This window comes from Leiobunum rupestre, chromosome 5 (genome assembly GCF_980474605.1).
Source record: "Leiobunum rupestre chromosome 5, qqLeiRupe1.1.hap1, whole genome shotgun sequence".
Classification (NCBI taxonomy): domain Eukaryota; kingdom Metazoa; phylum Arthropoda; class Arachnida; order Opiliones; family Sclerosomatidae; genus Leiobunum; species Leiobunum rupestre.
The window spans coordinates 41160654-41182788 of NC_143388.1; the positions used below are offsets into that span (position 1 = coordinate 41160654).

At 40.0% G+C, this 22135-nt stretch overlaps 14 non-coding genes across 14 annotated transcripts; all 14 read right to left on the bottom strand.

The window, feature by feature from the left end:
• Positions 1 to 13685: 13685 nt before the first annotated feature.
• On the bottom strand, positions 13686 to 13757 carry TRNAE-CUC (transfer RNA glutamic acid (anticodon CUC)). Its single transcript has one exon. It is a non-coding gene; the product is annotated as a tRNA-Glu (tRNA).
• A 112-nt stretch (positions 13758 to 13869) lies between these two features.
• TRNAE-CUC (transfer RNA glutamic acid (anticodon CUC)) lies at positions 13870 to 13941 on the bottom strand. Its single transcript has one exon. It is a non-coding gene; the product is annotated as a tRNA-Glu (tRNA).
• Positions 13942 to 14053: 112 nt separating this feature from the next.
• On the bottom strand, positions 14054 to 14125 carry TRNAE-CUC (transfer RNA glutamic acid (anticodon CUC)). The gene has a single exon. It is a non-coding gene; the product is annotated as a tRNA-Glu (tRNA).
• A 112-nt stretch (positions 14126 to 14237) lies between these two features.
• TRNAE-CUC (transfer RNA glutamic acid (anticodon CUC)) lies at positions 14238 to 14309 on the bottom strand. Its single transcript has one exon. It is a non-coding gene; the product is annotated as a tRNA-Glu (tRNA).
• A 112-nt stretch (positions 14310 to 14421) lies between these two features.
• On the bottom strand, positions 14422 to 14493 carry TRNAE-CUC (transfer RNA glutamic acid (anticodon CUC)). The gene has a single exon. It is a non-coding gene; the product is annotated as a tRNA-Glu (tRNA).
• Positions 14494 to 14605: 112 nt separating this feature from the next.
• Positions 14606 to 14677, bottom strand: TRNAE-CUC (transfer RNA glutamic acid (anticodon CUC)). Its single transcript has one exon. It is a non-coding gene; the product is annotated as a tRNA-Glu (tRNA).
• Positions 14678 to 14789: 112 nt separating this feature from the next.
• On the bottom strand, positions 14790 to 14861 carry TRNAE-CUC (transfer RNA glutamic acid (anticodon CUC)). Its single transcript has one exon. It is a non-coding gene; the product is annotated as a tRNA-Glu (tRNA).
• A 112-nt stretch (positions 14862 to 14973) lies between these two features.
• Positions 14974 to 15045, bottom strand: TRNAE-CUC (transfer RNA glutamic acid (anticodon CUC)). Its single transcript has one exon. It is a non-coding gene; the product is annotated as a tRNA-Glu (tRNA).
• A 1032-nt stretch (positions 15046 to 16077) lies between these two features.
• Positions 16078 to 16149, bottom strand: TRNAE-CUC (transfer RNA glutamic acid (anticodon CUC)). The gene has a single exon. It is a non-coding gene; the product is annotated as a tRNA-Glu (tRNA).
• A 112-nt stretch (positions 16150 to 16261) lies between these two features.
• Positions 16262 to 16333, bottom strand: TRNAE-CUC (transfer RNA glutamic acid (anticodon CUC)). The gene has a single exon. It is a non-coding gene; the product is annotated as a tRNA-Glu (tRNA).
• Positions 16334 to 16445: 112 nt separating this feature from the next.
• On the bottom strand, positions 16446 to 16517 carry TRNAE-CUC (transfer RNA glutamic acid (anticodon CUC)). The gene has a single exon. It is a non-coding gene; the product is annotated as a tRNA-Glu (tRNA).
• A 112-nt stretch (positions 16518 to 16629) lies between these two features.
• Positions 16630 to 16701, bottom strand: TRNAE-CUC (transfer RNA glutamic acid (anticodon CUC)). Its single transcript has one exon. It is a non-coding gene; the product is annotated as a tRNA-Glu (tRNA).
• Positions 16702 to 17733: 1032 nt separating this feature from the next.
• TRNAE-CUC (transfer RNA glutamic acid (anticodon CUC)) lies at positions 17734 to 17805 on the bottom strand. The gene has a single exon. It is a non-coding gene; the product is annotated as a tRNA-Glu (tRNA).
• Positions 17806 to 18285: 480 nt separating this feature from the next.
• Positions 18286 to 18357, bottom strand: TRNAE-CUC (transfer RNA glutamic acid (anticodon CUC)). The gene has a single exon. It is a non-coding gene; the product is annotated as a tRNA-Glu (tRNA).
• Positions 18358 to 22135: the final 3778 nt, after the last annotated feature.

Here is a 22135-nt window from a genome sequence, read left to right on the forward strand (position 1 = left end):
CTATTACCGTTAACCTCAACAAGTTTTTATGGAAGGGGAAACCGAAGAGCTCGTGGGGAAAACCCCTTAAACCAGTGGGGAGAGAACTTGCAAGCTCAACGCGAAGGAGTTGTTCCGAGTTTTCACCCAGTGCCACAAGCTGGGATCGAACCCGGCTCCTCTTGCTGCGAGGCGAAAGTGCTAGCCACTCCGCCACCCCACCGATAACGGCGTTTTTGTTTGTTATTTTGTTGGGATAGCAAATACGAAATAACTGACTAGCTCTAGTAGCGTTACCATTTACTTCCCCGAAAAATAGTTGAACCAATAAAGTGCGTTCTGCTGCAGACTAAACAGGCATACTTGTCTTCATTGAGTATATAATTGAAAACATGAGGGTTAAGCTTTTTATACGGAATCAAAACCGGACCTTTGTTCAAAGCATAAACATTTTTAAAACCTTTTTAAACACTAGTAGGCTTACCGTAGACATTTTCTCCAATCTGCTTTGTATCGCAGCGCAGGGATGTTTTGTTTATTCAATAGTAAATCAAATCTTTTGAGGTACTGAAATAATGCTTATTAAAAAGCTATTGCCTCCTCCTACCACCTCGTATCTCAGTGGCAAATAGGCCAATTTTCACAGATCAAATTTTATTTTATGGTTAAAATACGTGTTACAAGTTTATCATTGAAACTTTTCCTCTACCCCCTACCGGTGAAAAATATTTCTCAAAACCGTTAAAAACGTTCCGATTTTTCTGAGACTTACAAACTAATAGTTTTTGAAAAAATGCACCGTCCAAGCAATTTCAGACACATTTTTTTAATACAGAGTACGTTTTTTAGATCAAAATGGAGCATGGAAACTATAAGTACCAGTTAACAATCGAAATAATTATCAATAACCACCTTTTCCAATGTAACAGTGAAATACCAACAACAAAGTTTTTACTTAATTCCGATGGAATGTGAATAAATTAACTGATAGGTGAATAAAACATCAAAAATTAAGAATTGAAATATTTTTTATTTGGTACAAATTACATTGATCATTCGTTTAGTTATAAAAATATTTGGTTGAAAAAGTACACTATTCAATTTGAGGTATATCAATTAGTTTAATTACGAAATCGTTAGATCAAATTAAACCAAAAATATGAGTTTATTTAAAATTATGAATGTCCCAGGTTTAACGACCTATTAATGTCCGACAATTCCTTACGCGTCCTTCGAGGATTGGCTGTTTGCGTCATCTAAATCTGGACTTCGAAGAGCCATGGATTCTTTGAATCTGTCCTCCAAATCGGAAGCCTTGCTACTTTTGTACGACGAATTATCGGAGTCACTATCAATTGAAGGCGAAGTGTCATCCGAGCCGTTGGTAGCCAAAGTAGTGTTTAGGGAACCCTCGCTTTCTTTCGGAATGAGACGCTCAATTTCAGCAAAAACAATTTGTTGCCACACGGAAAGCGTCTCTCTCGTGTCATTTGACTCCGTGTCTTTGTTAGAAGCGTCGTTCGAGACACCGCTAGTTGAAGGGAAAGGTTTCTTCGAAGCTCCAGAAACGTACGCCAGTGTGTCCAAAATTCGGGAAGCTCGAATTTCATCGTCGGTACAATCTGGAGTCGTCGGGGTAAAAGTGTCTCTTAAATCTGTAGGCTGGGTGACGGCGACTTTGGGGAAAATTGCAACTACTTTATTTGAATCACTGCTAATGTTTGAAGGACCACTTGAATATCCTTCTTCAGACATATCGACATTTTTCGAGGCTTCAGTATCCAGAGTATCTGCATTATCTGGCGTTGTTCTGTTTGAGTCTTGAGATACTTCACTTTGGTCCATCGAAACGGTGGTTACTTCATTTGCGCTGCTTGATTCCTGAGATACTTCGGTATAGTCCATCGAAACTGTGGTAGCTTGACTCGTATCGTTTAAGTCTGGGGAAATTCCAGATTTACATTTCCTCGAAACCATGGGAACTGGACTTGTGGCGTTAGAGTCTTGAGATACTTCAGTATGTTCCATGACGGATATTATAATTTTGTTCAATAAGGTCTAAGACGCTGCCGTGTGGTATACTAAATACCGTTCCTTTAGTCAAGACTACCGAGAATGCAGCTGACGTCACGCCTTTTTTATCTCTGTACGTATATGAACAACGCGTAGCGAAAGATTGAATAGTGAATCGTCACTTCTGCTCTCTGATTTTAGACTTTTGTAAAATTTTCCACAGCCCTCAATTCACAGATTTGTTTTTTACCAGATTACTGTCTTCAATAAGGTAGGACTCGCAGAGATGGGCATTATTTGAATAAAATTTTATTTAAATAAATTACCAAATAACAAAATATTCGATCAAATTTATTGGTCGATTGACAGAGCCAAATATTTTAGATATATTTATTTGCCAAATAATCAAATATTTTTTGGGGACGTTATTTAGTAAATACTTTTTTTTAATATTTCAAACTATTATCTGATAAATAATGTTTTACGAATATTTAATGTACATTCATTTGATAAATAGTTTTTAACAAAATATTTTCAGACGTTTATTTTGGCGAATAAAAAAATTCAAATAATTCAAATATTTTCTTTAATGCAAATAAGGAATAAGCAACGGAACAACAATAAGTATCACACTTCCTATTATTTAATACTAATTTCATAACGGAACCTTTTTTCGACACTGGCACTCTCGATCAACTTCGACTTGAGCTTGAACTGAACTCGGTAATATATTTTCATCCTTGGTTAAAAATGTATTTTATTTTTTGGATCTCAATAGTCGCCATTTTACTTAATGCCTGTAGCCTGGGTGAGGGGGGTCCTGGTGGTTGAGTCAAGGGATGCAGTTGCGGTCGCTCAAGGCCCAACGGTCCCAAGACAATACACTGCTTTGGCCTCTGAATCCGGGGTAGACAGGTGGTTGTTATTGGCCGATATCAATCAATCGGCTGTCCTTCGGGACAAGGTCAACTGGGCTCCGATTACTTTATTGTTGGTCGGGTCCGGGTATATCCGTCCCGTAGCTCTGGTCTAGCGACGCTGGATCCCCTTGTTGGGCTCCTTGGTGGGTGGAGAGCGTAGCGGGCGAAACTTTTTCACTTCTCAATATGGAACCATTAAACTTAAACCCCTCAACCTCCGGGTTGTCAGAAGCAGCGCCGGGCGCTGATGTACCTCCAGCTCCTTTGGAGCCTTCGCAACTAGATCAACTTAAGCTCATTCGTGAGACGGTTGATCTACTTTTGGAACAAAGAGATGGTCGCATTACGATCGACTTTCGTCGAGAAATGCGCACCAATTTTAATGCTTTATCTGACATTATTGCTAAGCAGGAATGCGTTATCGCTGGCCTCACTGCTAAAATCTCTGAGTCTACGTCCTTTGTGGACAAGTTGTTAACCAAACCAAACTTTGCCGCCGTTGCAAGTTACAGTGCCCCTATAGGGGGCTAATTTAGTACTAAAACTGTTGCGAAGCCTGCGGTACCTAAGGGTCCGAAGCGTCGATTACTACCAAACGATCATGTGGTCCTAGTTAAGTCCACAGACTCCATATTAACTTCTGCTGCTCTAAAATAGAACCTTCGTTCTGAAATTTCCCCATGGAAACATCGCATCGCCGTTCAATCAATTCGACCTGGGCGTAATGGGTTGGTTGTTCGTTGCCCCACGGCAGCGGACGCCACCAATCTGCAATCGGCCATTGTCAAGTCCAAAACATTGACAAAACATGTCAGAACAAGCCACCCTACTTTGGCTAAACCGAAAGTGATCATTTTCGGAATTGAGGATTCAATTATAAAAGAGGACGTAAGTACTCTGATCTTGGATCAAAATGAACTTCGGCGACACGAGTTGGAGGCGAAATTTTGCCTTCAGGGTCGAAATAACACCAAAAATTGGGTCTTTGAGTGCTCTCCGGAGTTCTACAAGGCCCTAATGGCACTAAAAAAGATCCACCTTGATTGGACTATGCGTCCGCTTAAAGAATATTTCTTTGTACCTCGATGTTTTAAGTGTTGCCTCTTGGGGCACACCCAAAAGAATTGTCCCGCAAAGGAACAAATATGTACTTCCTGCGGGGAAGCCCATAACTACAAAGACTACAATTAAAATTTTAGAAGTGCTCAGATTCCCATGTTATTTTCAATGAGAAAATATACATACTGTGTTGTCAAAAACATTTTCGGTTGCCATGGCAAAACTAATGCCCATTGCAACTTTTCCCTTGGTGAAATATTATGTTACCATAAGGTCTACATACCCACCTAGTTTCAACAAAATCTGTGATAACCACCTCGGGTAGTCTCCTTGTGAGTAACACCTCCACTGCCGGTACCCTAACTTCAGCTTTGCTTTTGTACTATCCTACTTTTCTGCTCATTTTATTTCTATTCTCTTTCTCTAGTTATTCCTTTGCACCTGGGTTCTTCTAACCCTCACTTCTTCAGCCTTTTCTGCTTTCTTTCCTATACCCCTTTATCTGTACTCTTCACCATGCCGTTTCAAATTGACCTTTGTACTTCTCCTTACATTAATTTATAACTCCTATAGTATGGAAGCTTTTATAGTTTTTCCGTGGAATAGGAGTATAAAAAAGACACCTAATCGCTACGACGTATTTTTAACGCCACTAGCGACAATAATTCCTAGATTCGGTGAAACTTGGTGGTTGAAATGTGAAATTCATTGATGCACCATATTCGCGGTATTATATACCCCATTTAAGGCTTTTTAATCTAAATTTAAAAATGAATTTAAGCAAAAGCAAATAATGGAAGTGGCCCCTTGGTTGGGTTTGGAGAGGTGTAACCTTTGGGAGATTGACAAGCGCTTGCGAATCACTTTCCTAGAAGCAACAGACGTTTCTACAAAGGTTACGGATTTTCGTGCAGTAAAACAACGGTATTTACAACGGTATCTTTGGACAAAGGTATTTACTTATTAAGGGATTTAATTATTAAAGTTTAGGCAGGTAAAGTTAGTTGTTAAGTTGTCAAGTTAGTTGTGAAATAGGCAGATAATTGTCAAGTTAGTTGTGAAATAGGCAGATAATTGTCAAGTTAGTTGTGAAATAGGCAGATAATTGTCTAGTTAGTTGTGAAATAGGCAGATAATTGTCAAGTTAGTTGTGAAATAGGCAGATAATTGTCAAGTTAGTTGTGAAATAGGCTGATAATTGTCAAGTTAGTTGTGAAATAGGCAGATAATTGTCAAGTTAGTTGTGAAATAGGCAGATAATTGTCAAGTTAGTTGTGAAATAGGCAGATAATTGTCAAGTTAGTTGTGAAATAGGCAGATAATTGTCAAGTTAGTTGTGAAATAGGCAGATAATTGTCAAGTTAGTTGTGAAATAGGCTGATAATTGTCAAGTTAGTTGTGAAATAGGCAGATAATTGTCAAGTTAGTTGTGAAATAGGCAGATAATTGTCAAGTTAGTTGTGAAATAGGCAGATAATTGTCAAGTTAGTTGTGAAATAGGCAGATAATTGTCAAGTTAGTTGTGAAATAGGCAGATAATTGTCAAGTTAGTTGTGAAATAGGCAGATAATTGTCAAGTTAGTTGTGAAATAGGCAGATAATTGTAAAGTTAGTTGTGAAATAGGCAGATAATTGTCAAGTTAGTTGTCAAATAGGCAGATAATTGTCAAGTTAGTTGTGAAATAGGCAGATAATTGTCAAGTTAGTTGTGAAATAGGCAGAAAGGAAACAACAGACGTATTTTAATTTCCGTTGCTTACTGTATTACTGTTTAACATGAACATACGAAGTGCCTACACTAATTTCAGCCAAAGAGACAATTTCCATTATGCGGGTACAAAAGGCTAATATAGTTAATATATTCAATTTAACAGCCCTACTCTTTCTAAAATATTTGGAAAATAAGATATTACATGTATCATTTGGGGAGACGTAAACTACTAATTTTCACTCAAAATCTCTAGAAAATTGACTAAGTTTACGTCGTTATGCAAAAAACAGCCGAGGCTTATAAAACTTTGTATTTTTTCCGTGGTTTGAGAGAAAATGGATAGTTTACATGCCCCAAAATGATAATATTTTATTTTCCAAATTTTTCGAAACCGTAGAGCTATTTTTTGAACCGAAAACTATGGATACGCCCTCTTTTAACAATCAAAGTCTTAAATAAAATATATTTTATCCCTTTGGAATTATTTGATTTGATATTATAATACAACACGGAACAGAATCGACTCCCAGATTTACGCAATTTCGATTATAGCAGACGCTACAAACACAAGAAATGGCGAGGGAACGTCGGCGCCGCAGCGCCACCTAGAACAGTTTCTGTCGCGAATATTTAATAACCTTAAACTCGTTTTTAAATTTACACTAAAAAACCGTAACGCTATGAGAAAGCATTACCGCCACTGAGAAAATACTCTTCTGTCAAACTTTGAAATCTGCCACTAGAGGTCTTAGGCAAGATTATCAAAAAGTATCTCTATAAATTAACGCGGCCTTCTTGTTTGAATGTTGGTCTTACGTCACTGTCTTTAGCTGAAAAATATGGCAATACTTTCAGCGATTTTACTTGTGTCTAGCCCTCTCAAATAAAGTTATTTTCGACGATCTATTTGTAAACTACGCAAACCGAAAATAGTTGATGACCAAATATTTAAGTCCTATTTTATTTTCAAAATAAATTTATTCGAAATGATAATATAAATGAGATATTTTGGACTTTTTATTTATAAACTAACTGTTTAAAAAAATATTTTAGTATATTTATTTCAAATACTTTTATTCGATTAAATTATTTGCAACGTTATTTATAAACAACCACTAAAAAGATTTATTTTATTCGTTAGTCAACAAATTATTTTTTGCCCATCTCTGGGTAGGAGTCGCGACGAACGAAATAATTGGCATTATCCGCAAACACTACCAGTTTCCAAATTCAAGGAACAACCGAAGCAGGCGTAATATTAGACATCTTAATCCGGTGCTTAAAAAGGTGTAAAGGCGACTTAGGAGAGCATGTCTCGGTGCAGACGTAGCCCTATTGTGCACAGACTGTTGGACTACACGTTTCAGCTTCGTATTTTCCAATGGTGTTCGTAATAGCCCCTCACTCAACTTTGAAGCTTTGTTTCCACTAGCATCGTTAACAGCGCCTCACTCAACTTTGAAGCTTAGTTTCCACTAGCATCGTTAACAGCGCCTCACCCAACTTTGAAGCTTAGTTTCCACTAGCATCGTTAACAGCACCTCACCCAACTTTGAAGCTTAGTTTCCACTAGCATCGTTAACAGCGCCTCACTCAACTTTGAAACTTATATTCCACTAGCATCGTTAACAGCTCCTCACTCAACTAAATCGACGTCAGTGACACGCAATAATTAGGGTCTTCACTTCTTAGTAGAAACGTAGGTCAGTTTTGCGAAAACTAAAACCAAAAATTCATTTTAATTTATTTTGTTGTTTAAAAATACTGAAGAAAACATTATTGGTTAAAGCAACTGTCGGCTCTATCATAGCTACATTATGATAAGGCCCTTGTTATAAGAGATGCCAATGAATCTATTCGAGTCTTCGAAAAAAACAACTATACTGAAAGTATTATAATTAGACAACTTATACTCTACTTAGTGGACTTTGAACTATATTATAAATCTAATATAAAATATTATATTATAAATCTAATATAAAATATGTTGTCAAAAATAACCATAATTTAAGTTATTGTCAAATTTAAAATCGAGCCAATCAACGCGAGCGGTACTTATATGTCCCGCCTATTGGTAGCTAAATTATCTGGTTTTTATTTCGACGCTTGCGACATTGTTGAAAAAAGAGCTAGAACACGTCGAATGGACACGTGCTTTAAATAACGAAAATCGTTTTCGTATTTTTCCTATTCTCCCACTTCATATCGACATCCAGAGAGCGCTACGAAATAAAATCTTTTTTAACCGAAAGCACTCTCTCCTCCATGGGTTAAAGAACGAACTGTGGCCAACGACTCAAGCGTCTCTAGTATCATTTGCTACAAGTTTTTTCTTCTTTATCCTAGTAAATTTCCATTTCTAATCAGAGATAATTGTGACGCTGCTATACACACCACAAGTATTTATAGGTATAATTTGGAATTAATATTCATCTACACCGGTTTCTTATCAGACGAAGAGTGTAAATACCACGCCAAAGAAAATATAAATTTTCTACTTGCATATTTGCGGGAAAACCAAAGTTGGGCATTATCGGTGTATTTCAAACAAAATAATTGGAATCTTCCACCATTGAAATCTTTTTTAGCCTACTGAAAATTGTTTGCCTAGTAGCTCTGTATCTCCACAACCAAAATGGCGAACTTTGCACCACTTCAATCAGTTTAAAACAATTTAGCGAGGTTCACACAACTCATTCGAAACGTTCTGAATAGATTGGAATCGATTTCAAGGCGAAGTGTAAAAGTGGTTTATGCCGATAATTAAAAATAACTATCGAAAAAGCCTCCAATCAGATTATAAATTGATTCAAAGCGTTTTCTACTGCTTACGTAATTGAATTTGCCGTTACGCGCAATATTGTTTTAATATAAGAGTTGGAAGGGCCATCTAAAGAAGTTTCTGTCCCGGTAAAATTGAAGTAAAAGCCAGCTGGTACTTCCCGCGTATTGTCAATAGTAAATGTCGGTGGGCTAAAAACCAGGCCGCCATGGGCACCCAGGTGGGGGAGGGGGGTGGGGCAATCGGAACAATTGCTCCCTTAGGTCAGAGTTTGCCTCAACCTAACTTAAGCCTAATCTTTGGTATATAAAGCGGTGAAGAGCCGTTATAAATGGCGCTGCCCCCGCTACTTTCCTCCAAGTCAGACTTTATGCAGTGCTGTAGTTCACTTACGATACTTATTTGCCAGCCTGACAGGCTGACTAAACACGCGACACTCTTGTGTTTTGTTTTCTATCTCTCGTCATTTTACGGACGCAGCCTAATTTAAAAGGTATGTGCTTATAATATTATTTTGCCCCCGCTATCGGAAAAACGTTGGCACGCCCTGTGGCGGTCGAATTTCAGAGTTTTATGTTAATAAAAACGATTGAGCTGTAATGTTTGACGGCTAATTAATTAAATTTGGATGAACAATATATTAGAAACCACTGTTACATCGCCTCGCACGGTATAAATAGTTACGCCGATGAAAAGTGACCAGCGGCAGCGTAACCTATTTTTAGAGCTAGGTGCCGGCGCGATGTTAATTTAAAATAATTTAAAAAAGGACTAGTAGCTTACATGTGCATTCTTTATTATAAAAGAAGTTACCAGTGCTACTGTAAAGTAAGGGACCACGTGAATGAATTAGTTAAAGGTTTTCAAAGTCATCGAGAAGATGCCATCTATAGGAGCAACCAACACAAGGAGAACGCAGCTAGACTTTAAACACGCTAACGCAGGGATGTGTACAAATTTCATTGGACGAGACTTTACGCTGAAAGTTTTACGAAAAGGAGGAAGATAATTTCCGAATTTTAAATTCCGACGGCAGCAGGCGCTAAAGCGTGTAACCAATGAAAAATGTATACAAGAAAATGCACTACTTTCGACGGGTTGCGTTCTCCTTGTGTGGGGTGCTGTGTTTGTTGCTCTTAGAATATTTTCAAAGTCTAATGGATACTGCTAAAACGGTGTCAGAAGAACTTAAGGTTCAACTAAATGTATCTCGTACTACATCACGTCAAACCCACAGAGCAAATATACCATCAAAAACTCCAGAAGATTATTTCCGCGCTTCATTATTTATTCCTTGGCTGGACTCTCTGATTGTCGCCTTGAATCATAATCGTTAATGCTTATCACCCGACGAACCTAAGGAAAATTAATCGCGAGGAATTTAACAAATGCGCTTCCAAGACAAGTGAAGACCTGGCTACGATCCACCATGTCAAATGACAGTCTAAAGGGCTTTGTTTGATAACTGTTCACAGGCAACGCGTATTATATTTGCAAACCAAGAAAGCATTCGTAGAGAAGGTAATAGACGCTTCAATAAAACATCTTCAACCAAATCGCCCAGAAGTAATGTTTCCGAGCGCCAGGACCGGCAATTTACTGTTTATATAGTGCTTGTTGAAATAATGGAAACTTTTCACAAATGATTCCTTTTAACCAGGTAGCTTTTTTGACATTTTAAGGCTTAGCAAAAACACGAGGTTCTGTTTACAGGCTCTGAAAAGTTTCCACGATTAAATCAGCGATTTTTCCATGTTAATTTCCATAGGGTAAAGTAGATTTTAAGAAATCAAAATCATTTTTCATTGCCGTGGCAAAACTGAAGCCCATCGAAACTCTTCCTTGTAGGAAATTTCCAGTTACATAAAGGTCTACTTATCCCGTGAATATAAACAAAATCGGTGAAAATCAACTCGGGTCGTCCCCTTGTTAGAACCGACTATTTTTAGCATCGCTCTCAATCTCATTCGTGCTCGAAGACTTGGCTCCTTCCCCCTAAAATCAATCGATTATTTCAGTTTCCCTAAAGCTGAAGTCTTCCGACGCGATTGAAGCGAACCCGGTTACTATATTATTTCTTTCCCCCCTCTCGTGGAAGGCCTAAATTCGACCACGACGCGCACGGAACGTCTCAAAATTATAAAATTTTCGTTCTCCCTTAGTTTAAAATTTAAAATTAAGAAATTATTTTCAGTATAAATATTTACTGATATAAGAACCATAACTATTATTTTCTTTCGAAACATATAATAATAATAATATCAGCTAGGCTTATACTCAAGGCACCACATTAGGCCTAAGCGACTTTTAAATCCATTAATTCAGGTGGCTGGGTTACAATGCGTATAAGGATGGTGGCAAGCCCTTCATGCCACGCCAGTCAACAGCTCCCTTCCAAAAGGTAGTGGTCCACCAGAGGTTACGTAACCGTATCGCAAGCGTTACGTCCCTTCCACGTCGTATGATGTTTTATCTGCGCGTCCATTTTCTCTGATGCTAATACGTCAACGATAATTTTCAACAAAAGTAATGGACGCCCTCTTTTGGCTATTTTACGTTCTACGTACGGTTACGATACGGTTATTTAGCCTCCGATGGACCACTAGCTTTACTAATCCCAAAAGTAGCATAAGACCCAAAAGTGTGTCAGCTGTACCTATGCGCCTATTAAAATTTCTAGTGAGACCTAAAGTAATGTAATCAGCTAGGCTAATACTCAAGGCACCACCTTAGGCCTAAGTCATCAAGCGACTTTTGAAGCCATTAATTCAGGTGGCCGGGTGCCCGGGTTACAATGCGCACCTAGTCACACTATAGACTACATAACCTACTAGTTGGAATAATACTAGCAACATTATATTTAGTCTATAGTCCAGCTCGATTTTCTCTCTTCGATATACTCGCCCGTAGACATACGTTCTAAAACGCCTCACTCGGTGGCGCTGGAGTACGTCGATTTTGATGACGTATTTTCTGACCCCTCTTCGTTTACCTTTTTTACTTTGCGACAAACTCTCATTACCTACTATAACGTTCTAACACACTTTTGGGTCTTATGCTACTTTTGCTAAAACCGTTATATTTTAAATACATTAGCGGAATCCTACGAAGGTACGTGTTTTAAACAAATAAAATACAAAGAGATGGATACTTTTATCGTAAGAGATAGCTTATATACTTCTGGTTACATTTCTTTATAATCTTCTGATTACTACTACACCTTATTTAATTTATGGAATTCGAAAATATGTCGGTACGCGTTTCCGTCGTAAGGTTAGAAAATACTTTTTTCCCCCTAAAAAGAAATGGGGGAGGAAATTTGAGTGAGTTGTGACACTTCTACAAACACGTCAGTCGCCGTAAACGAAGCCGGCAAGCTTTGAAGGCTAGAAAATTTTATATATTTTTTATCTGTCTGGGGGATGAAAAAACTCCGTCACTGCCGTCAAAACAATTTTATTCCAGATAAGGACACATATTAAGTTTCGGCCAGGGCTCGCCGACAGTGATAACGAGGATTTCTCCAAAAGAAAATAGTATACACAGGTGACTTATATACTGACTACTTCCGACTGAGCAGAGAATTCTTTACGTTATAAGCGAGGTTATAAGAGATGATAAACTTCAATTTTTCAACGTACCGAACTAGTTATTTATCTCGTTATAACCTGCTTTCTTTGTTAATAAAATACTAACGAAATGAGGTAGATTTCACTAGTTTCGTACAAATGTAGTTCATTTGCCCGAACAGTCCCAATAGCAGAGGTGGGCAAAACTCAGAGTGAATTTGTGCGAGTGATTTTCCCTCCCACTTTTCTCACTCCACTCTCCAAGTGTAAGAGTGTAATTTACACTTTTTCGTCACTCGGTGAGCTCGCTCGCGTGAAAAGAAGGTCAGCTCTTTCACTCATCACTTTCTAAAACTATTAAATGATAGCGGTAAATTTGAATTTAATTTAATGACATTATTGGAGAGCGTGGTGTCATCTAGTAATGGCAAGGGAGGCTAAAATATACTTTTAGACTGAATTAAATTTCCCGCCTTAAATTTCAATTTTCCCGCCAAGAATAAAGTGAAATTGGTGACCTTGACTAATCTCACACTTTGGGGAAAAGTGTCCTCGCCGAGTGACGAAAAACAAGAGTGGCAGAGCGTGAAGATATTAATTTAGTTCGACTTTCACTCTAAATATCACTAGCGATTCTGCGCATATTTAGCAGTTTTCACACAAGCTATTTAAAAGATAATTTAATTAAGTTACTAGTACAATAATATTCTGATTGTTTCTGCTTTTTTAAAGTATCGTAATATAGATATTTTCAATCCGTTATTTAAAGGGAAATGTCATTTAAATAATTTTTATATTTTGACCCACGCTGTGGACACCAGATAGGCACTACCTTAGGCCTAAGTCATCAAACGACTTTTGAAGCCATTAATTAAGGTGGCCGGGTTACAATGCGTATGAGGGTGGTGGCAAGCCCTTCTTACCACGGTCCCCCGTTCTAGCTAATCACGGTAAAACGTAACCAAGGACGTAATATAAAAAGGACCCTCTCAACCATCCAGCCACGGCAGCCGCTCAAGGCCGTTGATAAACAATGTAAGCAAACAAAATGGCGCGTGTCTTTCAACCCTGGAGATTTTTGGAGAGTAATAAAAAGTTTAAAAATCATACTGATACAGAGCATTTATACGCGAAAAAGTACATATTAATAAGTTGCCAGAAGACAAATATAAATTTTAAATTTGAATTTGATATTTGATAATAATAATAATAATAGTAATAATCAGCAAGGCAAAACCCTAAGTCCCAGTCATCTAACGACTTTTATTGTCTTAATTCAAATGGCTTGGTGAATATTTTCTGATGATATTATTTAGTGCTAAACAAAATATTTAATATCAAAACATATATTATGAATTTATCACGATTATCTTCTAAAATTTTGTTAAGCGTTAGTCTTTATCACTTCAAAAACTTACGATGAAATAAGGCGAATGAAAAAGAAAAAACTCATAACGATAATCTCCGATACCGTGAACCGAACCCAAGCCTTCTGGGTGAAAGCCAGAATCTGATATCCTAGCCACTAGACCTTATCGGATGCAGTTTAGTTCTTACTAGCCACCAGAGAGGGCGTACAGTACCACTTTAAAACAACGCTTTTGATGAAATCAGGTGATTGAAAGGGAAAAAACAACACCCAAAACGACACCCTCCGATACCGGGAATCGAACCCGGGCCATCTGGGTGAGAGCCAGATATCCTAGCCACTAGACCATATCGGATGCAGTTTAGTTCTTACTAGCCACCAGAGAGGGCGTACAGTACCACTTTAAAACAACGCTTTTGATGAAATCAGGTGATTGAAAGGGAAAAAACAACACCCAAAACGACACCCTCCGATACCGGGAATCGAACCCGGGCCATCTGGGTGAGAGCCAGATATCCTAGCCACTAGACCATATCGGATGCAGCTTAGTTCTTATCAGCCACCAGAGAGGGCGTACAGTACCACTTCAAAACAACGCTTTTGACGAAATCAGGTGATTGAAAGGGAAAAAACAACACCCAAAACGACACCCTCCGATACCGGGAATCGAACCCGGGCCATCTGGGTGAGAGCCAGATATCCTAGCCACTAGACCATATCGGATGCAGTTTAGTTCTTACTAGCCACCAGAGAGGGCGTACAGTACCACTTTAAAACAACGCTTTTGATGAAATCAGGTGATTGAAAGGGAAAAAACAACACCCAAAACGACACCCTCCGATACCGGGAATCGAACCCGGGCCATCTGGGTGAGAGCCAGATATCCTAGCCACTAGACCATATCGGATGCAGCTTAATTCTTATCAGCCACCAGAGAGGGCGTACAGTACCACTTCAAAACAACGCTTTTGACGAAATCAGGTGATTGAAAGGGAAAAAACAACACCCAAAACGACACCCTCCGATACCGGGAATCGAACCCGGGCCATCTGGGTGAGAGCCAGATATCCTAGCCACTAGACCATATCGGATGCAGTTTAGTTCTTACTAGCCACCAGAGAGGGCGTACAGTACCACTTTAAAACAACGCTTTTGATGAAATCAGGTGATTGAAAGGGAAAAAACAACACCCAAAACGACACCCTCCGATACCGGCAATCGAACCCGGGCCATCTGGGTGAGAGCCAGATATCCTAGCCACTAGACCATATCGGATGCAGTTTAGTTCTTACTAGCCACCAGAGAGGGCGTACAGTACCACTTTAAAACAACGCTTTTGATGAAATCAGGTGATTGAAAGGGAAAAAACAACACCCAAAACGACACCCTCCGATACCGGCAATCGAACCCGGGCCATCTGGGTGAGAGCCAGATATCCTAGCCACTAGACCATATCGGATGCAGCTTAGTTCTTATCAGCCACCAGAGAGGGCGTACAGTACCACTTCAAAACAACGCTTTTGACGAAATCAGGTGATTGAAAGGGAAAAAACAACACCCAAAACGACACCCTCCGATACCGGCAATCGAACCCGGGCCATCTGGGTGAGAGCCAGATATCCTAGCCACTAGACCATATCGGATGCAGTTTAGTTCTTACTAGCCACCAGAGAGGGCGTACAGTACCACTTTAAAACAACGCTTTTGATGAAATCAGGTGATTGAAAGGGAAAAAACAACACCCAAAACGACACCCTTCGATACCGGGAATCGAACCCGGGCGATCTGGGTGAAAGCCAGATATCCTAGCCACTAGACCATATCGGATGCAGTTTATTTCTTATCAGCCACCAGAGAGGGCGTACAGTACCACTTCAAAACAACGCTTTTGACGAAATCAGGTGATTGAAAGGGAAAAAACAACACCCAAAACGACACCCTTCGATACCGGGAATCGAACCCGGGCGATCTGGGTGAAAGCCAGATATCCTAGCCACTAGACCATATCGGATGCAGTTTATTTCTTATCAGCCACCAGAGAGGGCGTACAGTACCACTTCAAAACAACGCTTTTGACGAAATCAGGTGATTGAAAGGGAAAAAACAACACCCAAAACGACACCCTCCGATACCGGGAATCGAACCCGGGCCATCAGGGATAAAGCAAGATATCCTAGCCACTGGACCATATCGGAAGCAAATTAGTACTTATCAGCCACCAGAGAGGGCGTACAGTACCACTTCAAAACAACGCTTTTAATGAAATCAGGTGATTGAAAGGGAAAAAACAACACCCAAAACGACACCCTCCGATACCGGGAATCGAACCCGGGCCATCTGGGTGAAAGCCAGATATCCTAGCCAATGGACCATATCGGATGCAAATTATTTCTTATCAGCCACCAGAGAGGGCGTACAGTACCACTTCAAAACAACGCTTTTGATGAAATCAGGTGATTGAAAGGGAAAAAACAACACCCAAAACGACACCCTTCGATACCGGGAATCGAACCCGGCCGATCTGGGTGAGAGCCAGATATCCTAGCCACTAGACCATATCGGATGCAGTTTAGTTCTTATCAGCCACCAGAGAGGGCGTACAGTACCACTTCAAAACAACGCTTTTGATGAAATCAGGTGATTGAAAGGGAAAAAACAACACCCAAAACGACACCCTCCGATACCGGGAATCGAACCCGGGCCATCTGGGTGAGAGCCAGATATCCTAGCCACTAGACCATATCGGATGCAGTTTAGTTCTTACTAGCCACCAGAGAGGGCGTACAGTACCACTTTAAAACAACGCTTTTGATGAAATCAGGTGATTGAAAGGGAAAAAACAACACCCAAAACGACACCCTCCGATACCGGCAATCGAACCCGGGCCATCTGGGTGAGAGCCAGATATCCTAGCCACTAGACCATATCGGATGCAGTTTAGTTCTTACTAGCCACCAGAGAGGGCGTACAGTACCACTTTAAAACAACGCTTTTGATGAAATGAGGTGATTGAAAGGGAAAAAACAACACCCAAAACGACACCCTCCGATACCGGCAATCGAACCCGGGCCATCTGGGTGAGAGCCAGATATCCTAGCCACTAGACCATATCGGATGCAGCTTAGTTCTTATCAGCCACCAGAGAGGGCGTACAGTACCACTTCAAAACAACGCTTTTGATGAAATCAGGTGATTGAAAGGGAAAAAACAACACCCAAAACGACACCCTCCGATACCGGGAATCGAACCCGGGCCATCTGGGTGAGAGCCAGATATCCTAGCCACTAGACCATATCGGATGCAGCTTAGTTCTTATCAGCCACCAGAGAGGGCGTACAGTACCACTTCAAAACAACGCTTTTGACGAAATCAGGTGATTGAAAGGGAAAAAACAACACCCAAAACGACACCCTCCGATACCGGCAATCGAACCCGGGCCATCTGGGTGAAAGCCAGATATCCTAGCCACTGGACCATATCGGATGCAGCTTAGTTCTTATCAGCCACCAGAGAGGGCGTACAGTACCACTTCAAAACCACGCTTTTGATGAAATCAGGTAATTGAAAGGGAAAAAACAACACCCAAAACGACACCCTTCGATACCGGGAATCGAACCCGGGCGATCTGGGTGAAAGCCAGATATCCTAGCCACTAGACCATATCGGATGCAGTTTATTTCTTATCAGCCACCAGAGAGGGCGTACAGTACCACTTCAAAACAACGCTTTTGACGAAATCAGGTGATTGAAAGGGAAAAAACAACACCCAAAACGACACCCTTCGATACCGGGAATCGAACCCGGGCGATCTGGGTGAAAGCCAGATATCCTAGCCACTAGACCATATCGGATGCAGTTTATTTCTTATCAGCCACCAGAGAGGGCGTACAGTACCACTTCAAAACAACGCTTTTGACGAAATCAGGTGATTGAAAGGGAAAAAACAACACCCAAAACGACACCCTCCGATACCGGGAATCGAACCCGGGCCATCAGGGATAAAGCAAGATATCCTAGCCACTGGACCATATCGGAAGCAAATTAGTACTTATCAGCCACCAGAGAGGGCGTACAGTACCACTTCAAAACAACGCTTTTAATGAAATCAGGTGATTGAAAGGGAAAAAACAACACCCAAAACGACACCCTCCGATACCGGGAATCGAACCCGGGCCATCAGGGATAAAGCAAGATATCCTAGCCACTGGACCATATCGGATGCAGCTTAGTTCTTATCAGCCACCAGAGAGGGCGTACAGTACCACTTCAAAACAACGCTTTTGACGAAATCAGGTGATTGAAAGGGAAAAAACAACACCCAAAACGACACCCTCCGATACCGGCAATCGAACCCGGGCCATCTGGGTGAGAGCCAGATATCCTAGCCACTAGACCATATCGGATGCAGTTTAGTTCTTACTAGCCACCAGAGAGGGCGTACAGTACCACTTCAAAACAACGCTTTTAATGAAATCAGGTGATTGAAAGGGAAAAAACAACACCCAAAACGACACCCTCCGATACCGGGAATCGAACCCGGGCCATCTGGGTGAAAGCCAGATATCCTAGCCAATGGAACATATCGGATGCAAATTATTTCTTATCAGCCACCAGAGAGGGCGTACAGTACCACTTCAAAACAACGCTTTTGATGAAATCAGGTGATTGAAAGGGAAAAAACAACACCCAAAACGACACCCTTCGATACCGGGAATCGAACCCGGCCGATCTGGGTGAGAGCCAGATATCCTAGCCACTAGACCATATCGGATGCAGTTTAGTTCTTATCAGCCACCAGAGAGGGCGTACAGTACCACTTCAAAACAACGCTTTTGATGAAATCAGGTGATTGAAAGGGAAAAAACAACACCCAAAACGACACCCTCCGATACCGGGAATCGAACCCGGGCCATCTGGGTGAGAGCCAGATATCCTAGCCACTAGACCATATCGCATGCAGTTAAGCTCTTACCAGCCACCAGAGAGGGCGTTTAGTACCACTTCAAAACAACGCTTTTGATGAAATCAGGTGATTGAAAGGGAAAAACAACACCCAAAACGACACCCTCCGATACCGGGTATCGAACCCGGGCCATCTGGGTGAAAGCCAGATATCCTAGCCACTGAACCATATCGGATGCGACTTAGTTCTTATCAGCCACCAGAGAGGGCGCACAGTATCACTTGAAAAACACCACTTATGATGAAATCAGGCGAATGAAATGGAAAAAAATCTCAAAAAGACATCCTCTTATACCGGGAATCTAACCCGGAACATTTAGGTGAAGGCCAGATATCATACATGGGCAAAACTCCGGAGGGAATTCCAATTTCGGAGTGAGCCGGAGGGAACGTTGAGGTACACATTTTTCCCTCTGCCCTCCTTCGTCAGCTCTCCGGAGTGAAAAAATTAACTCCGTTAGCCCTCCACGGCATAAATGTCCCACTCCACTATTTTCCTTCCAATCTCTTAAACATAAATGCCTCCTCCACGCTTTATCCCTCCCCACTCCGGAGTAAATATATCTTCCGGCTTACGTCCCTCCAGAGGTATGCAAGACTCCGGAGAGAAATTCCAAGATCCTGAGGGAATGGGATAGGGCGTTTGTGAAAATGTTTTCCCTCCACCCTCCACCCTCTACTCTCTGGAGTGAAACAATTTACTCCGTCGGCCCTTCGCTTTATGCACTCCCATCTCCATAACAAATTGTACTAGGAGTCAATAGCCCTTAACGTAAACAATCGTAAATTATCACAACATACATGTACATATATTGTAGGGAACTTATGCTTTCAGCTATGTACTGAATATTCAGATCTGCCAAAATTAATTGTTAAAGAAAATGATTACGTCCAACACCTAATTAGACAAAGTAGACAAAAAATGCGTCATCCACTTCGACGTGGTTACGAGTAAGATCTTAAAACGAAGATTTGTAGCCCAAATTTACGCTTATTTTTTGTGGTTTTTTAACGAGAATTATTAATTTTCCGTTTAGTATTTAAAGGGTTCACATTTCAAAGTTAAAACAATATCATAGCTTGTTTGATTGTTGTCAGTTATGCCTCTTTACACTCGAGATCAGCGAGCGCATATGCTAGTGAAGGCTGTCGTAACGCGACTCTAGCAAGTTGGTTATTTAGACGTCAATTTTCCAATTGCAGACCAAGTTATACGACGGTTCTTAAAGTGGTCCGCGACTTCGACAACTGGGGTAATATCAATCTGAGGTTTCGTGGTCGTGGTCTCCAGGACATCGACATTGAAAACACCATCTTTGCTTACTACGTCGCCTATACTCGAGAGAGCGTCAGGACTGCCAGCTTCGACTTAGGGTTGGATCGAATTGTTCTTTCTTTATTTTCGAAAACGTATAACTGAAATGCACATGTTTCCTACAATTTGTTAAAGGCTATTGCCTCCTAGTATAACTTGTTTTTTTCACGGCCTCTAAACTCAGTGAAAAATAGGTCTTTTTCGACCGAACGAAATTTATTGTTAAATTTTCGTTTATACTCTACAACGTTTATATTGGAAAATTTTACGTGACACCTACCGGTGAAAAACTAATTTTTCCAAAACCGCGAAACATCGTCCAATTTTTCTGAAATTAAGCAAATAGAGCCTTCCATACTTAAACAATATACCTTTCGAGAAAAATGGCCTGACCGATCAAATTGAGACACCCTGTATAGTATTATTATTACCATATATATAGTACCATATTATTATTTTATATTTATAATATAAGTAATATTTTATTCAGAGTGTTCCAAAGTACATGTATCAAGCAGTGGCGTAGCTACAAATCTCGGGCCTCCACGCAATCCTTGGATAAAGTCCCCTCCCTTCACTGTGGTTCTTTAGAAATTGAAAACCATGCGTAGAAACTAGGGATCGTGGGGGGACCACAAAATTGCCGCGATACCTCTGGGAAACCCGAGTCTCCATCCCCGAGTCGGATTTTCTCTAAATGTATTATTAAATGCATTGATTTTGCTTCTAAAACTAGCCACTTTTTCCACACTGCTGGCTCGGCCGTTTTTTTTATTTTTGAGCCCTGTTAACGGTAACGCTTCAGAAAGTCTCATACTAGGTTCAGGGGTTAGTTCGTAGATTCGGTCTAAAATACTCGACAGCCTTTACTAGGCGGAAATTTTCAACTTTTTACACCTTTGTAAATTATTCGCTTCCCAGTTTTAGTTTTATTTTATTACACCGTAAAGTATTGGTAAGCCTCGGTTTAATTGGAAACTGATCAAAACCTACTTTGAAAGACGGTGAAAGGTGTAGTTATGTCAAAATGTTTTTGTGCGCATTGACAAGTGAATCTAGTGTTCAAATAATTGTAGCGGAAAGATAAGTGTAAGCCACGGTCACACGATCGCTCGAAACCTGGTTTCATAGCGAGATTTTCTCAATATCACAACTGGCAACCAAACCGCCTTAACCGGCTTTTACGGCCGGGTGTGACAGTGACTTTAGATTTGTTACGTACACCCTACACCTGGCATTAGTCAGAAGTTAGAAGAACTACGTTCTGGGCGTAACTTCCATCGTCACGGACAACGACTGCTACAATTGATATTATTTATTTGCGGACTACGAAGTTTGAGTTTAAAAAAGAAAACTAAATCATGATAAAACGACTGAAAACGTAGATAAGAAATTTGTAGCTCTGTAGAAGTAGCTTTGTTTTCACGAAAAAAAACCAAATCTTATAAAAACATTACACAGAATATTTGAGGTTACATTTGAGACTTTCCACCACTTGTCAAATCTGAAACGGGTTCATATTATGTTAATATTTTTTGACTATTGTAAAGTTTATATGGCACCGAAAAAATACCAAAAAAGTGTAATAGACTTAGAAAAATTATCATTTTAATATTCCATTTCGTAATTAATATAACTATGTCTCGAGTATAAACCATATTTTTGATATACGGAAATCAGAGCCCAGGATTTTCGAAGGGTGATGTTGATCACCTTTCCCCCAAAGGCGATATTTGACAATTCTTATTGTAGCCAATGGGTTCTAACACACACAATTTTCTACTTATGCCTACCTAAAACCATGCTGGTACTCCTATCTATTTACATACATACTTACATACATACATACATACATACATACATACATACTTACCTACCTACATACATACATTTACACAAATACCTGCAAAAAATTCAACCACACATTTTCGCTACTATCTACACACCTACCGACATCCATCCACACCCGTACCTACCCTTCGCATAAACATATTTACACAAAAAAAAACACACAAATTCATTGAATGATCTCGAACGTGATCACATGTTTCACACCTTTCCCCATACATTTAGTACTTAACACTACCTCATTTATAATTCAATCTTAACGTGAGATAATTGAGTCTAGAACAAGCACGAATTTTTACGATAGGGAGTTAGACCTATAAAAGATAGCTACAATCTAAACTTTAAAACAAGTTGGCAAGCCAAAATATACCTCTCCTCGGTAGAATTGTCCCTAGTGGTATTAATTTCTCGAGATAACCCTTAAAGATATATCTCCGCAATTTAGAGTTATTTGTTAAAAATATTAACCCATTTCTATCCCGCCCGGTATAAAATTTTAATTATAATTAAAATAATTGAGACGAAACGACCAATTTTAATTTATTCAGAATATCATAAGTTAAGTAGTTACAACAGTACGTTAGACGTACTATAACAATGCACAATTG